Genomic DNA, 2,884 nt, shown 5'->3' on the forward strand with positions numbered 1-2,884 from the left:
TTTTATTTTATTTTTTCATTCTCTTTAGAAATTATCCCTATTTTTGTGGTATAGAGTTTTTTGCTGCTCTTTCTAGCGGGTTAGATGTCCTATTATAGGCATCTCTGTATTTTAATGAATAATATATATATAGTCTACTGACTAATTTTTATCCTCGCTGGACCACTGGTGGTAAATTAAATTTCAAAAATTTTTTTGCTGCCCTATGATTTATTAATGATAATATATATAGATATATGTATGTATCATATATTTGAGGAGTTTCATTATAGGTATAAGAATACACGATAAACAAGTATTAAAAAATGGAGAAAAGATGTTGAATCAGAAATAGATTTATTATAAAACTGGATTCAATGCATATGTCCGTTTTGAAGAACAATGCAAATATATAAGAAAAAAATTTGGCAGCTAATAGCATGACAGTGCCAAAAATTTTAATCATAGTGCTTATAATTAGAACCGAAATAAAAATAAAAAATAAAATTTAGAATTTAATTTATGCATTGTCATTCTCATCAGCGAGGAATCTTTTGATGAACATCAAAAAAGTTTAATAAAATGAAATAAAATTTCGTTTTAATTCTATTTTTAATTTCAATTCTAATTATAAGCTCTATGATTTAAATTTTTTTCTTATATATTTGCATTGTTTTTCAAAACATACGTATGCATTGAATCCAGTTTTACAATAAATCTATTTCTGATTCAACATCTTTTTATACTTGTTTATCGTATATTCTAATATTTATAACAAAACTCCTCAAACATTGTTTTCATATTCTTATTACCTGCTTTGGTTGATTTTCGTGAATATGATGAATCCTTATGGCTTCATACCAGACTCGATTTCAGCACTAAATAATTTATTTCGCGTTTTTTTTTCTTTTCGGCGGGTGTGTGTATGTGTGAGCAATCGTCTTAGTTGACCTTGTAATCTATCGGAAATGCTTTTTTCCGCAGAAAACGGATGGGGTCGCGGGTGGGGCAGAACCTAAGGCAGTTCTGTATATCTTTTGTCTCCGGATTTGTGCTGGAATCAATCATTTGCTGGCGATCTGGGAGGGGTGTATATAATTTTGCTGCCTCAATAAAAAAATTGGTGCAGCAATCTTCTTTTTTTTTTTTCTGTAGCAGAGTTAAATGAATACCTGGCAAGGTACTGGTGTAGATATTTTGAACGAATACCTGGCCAGATACTGGTGTAGATAGTTTGATCGAATACCCGGCCTTATCACCTATTCTTTTTAATCCCGCCAAAAGCGTTCGATGTTTTGTGTGTATATATGATGTGAACAAAATTTTCTTTGTGGTTTATCCTGTAATGTTGATAACCCAATGTTTGTGTATCTTTTGTAAGTCGCCCAAGAATCACTGTAGGTAACTGAGCCAGGTTTGAGGTACTTTTGAATTAGTAGAAGCAATGTCGCTTTGTCACGCTTCTGACCAGTTAGAGGAACAACAAAAGCACCGCTCAAGGCGATCTTTCGATAATTCCAGCGAACAACCAAACATAAACATTTTAATTAGAATATACAATCTGTAAATGGAATTGATCGATTATATAATTATATGTATGATCTCAATTAAGACGACTGCAACGAAAAAAAAAAAAAAAACGCGGGAGACGGAGTCGGGAAGGGGAATTTCCAAGGTTCCGCCCCACCTCCACCGTTTTCCGCGGAAAAAATGCATTTCCGACAGCTTACGAAGTCAACTAAGACCATTGCGCCAGAAACGGCAGGAAAAAATTATTTGGTTCTAAAATCGAGTTTGATGTGAAGCTATAAATATGCCAAAATATTCGTTCTTTTGAAAAATTCTTTTACGATTTCCTACGTTTTAGATGTCGGAGATTACGAATATGCAAAAAAAAAAAATTAATTTCACCCCAATTTAAAATTTTGAGGTGGGTGACTGCGCCAGGTCCGCCGATAAATTATATCAAAGCATTGATTTCTCAACATTTCTGTAGTTAGAGTATATTTAAGTATATTTCTCCAACAAACTAACGTGGAAATGACGGAGAGAGTAGAAGGTTGCCTCCATAGCTAGAAATAGCAGCCAAATGTCACACAAATCAAAAGATATCTGAGAATAAAGTATTAAAATTAAAAGATTAAATGTTTTCACTGTTTAATACTTACGGAAATGTTTTTTATAAAGGATGGTGGTAGAGAAATGTATCATAAATGGTTTTGGGAGTTAAGAGAAATTCTGTCAGGAGACAAATTTGTCAAGATGCAATGAATGGAGGCGGAAGTACGTTTACTGCGCATGCGCACGAAAAATTGGTTTCACTTTCAACACAAGGCCAGCAATTTCGGGAAGTGGATGGTGCTTCAGTCATGGAATAAGGGATAAGAATATCCGTTAGTACTACCGGTATAAATTACCTATGTTAACCCGGTACTACTAAAGCAGCACGGACCCGAACGCGCAGTCGCGAGTCCGCGCTGCTTTAGTAGTACCTGTTAACCCTGGGCAGGCGTACTATGCTGATAGGATACAGGCAATAACAAAATGTAGCGAGATGGAGGAAGAAGACAAGAAGCAAAAGGACAGAATGAAGCGTTGGACCTTACCTTGCCGACCGCAGCGGGGTACACGATCGCTCCTAATCAGAACACGTCTTTCTCGTAACGTCGCTGTTTTCTCACTGGCCCCACGTGCTAGCCTTCGACCGCGTGTCGCCGACTTCTGATCTGACACTTCCGATCTGACCCTTCCGGTCTGGCTTCACCTCTGTTTGCCTCACCCCTCTCCATCACAGCCCATAACACCGCACAAAATAAACAAGAGTTTATCAGGAATCAGATTTAAAATTCGTAGAGAGTGGAGAAAACTTTTGATCAACAAATTGATTACTATCAGTTATTACTTT

General features: G+C 35.8%; 1 protein-coding gene across 1 annotated transcript in view; it reads right to left on the reverse strand.

Annotated features, from left to right (window-relative positions):
* LOC106880991 (zinc finger protein 91) overlaps positions 1 to 2,389 on the reverse strand; it is a 12,943-nt gene extending 10,554 nt beyond the window's left edge. Inside the window, exon 1 of the mRNA XM_052977744.1 lies at positions 2,148 to 2,389. The gene's annotated coding sequence lies outside the window, so the exon portion shown is untranslated. The remainder of the gene's footprint in view (positions 1 to 2,147) is intronic.
* Positions 2,390 to 2,884: the final 495 nt, after the last annotated feature.

Source organism: Octopus bimaculoides, chromosome 28 (assembly GCF_001194135.2).
Source record: "Octopus bimaculoides isolate UCB-OBI-ISO-001 chromosome 28, ASM119413v2, whole genome shotgun sequence".
In the NCBI taxonomy this organism is placed as follows: Eukaryota; Metazoa; Mollusca; class Cephalopoda; order Octopoda; family Octopodidae; genus Octopus; species Octopus bimaculoides.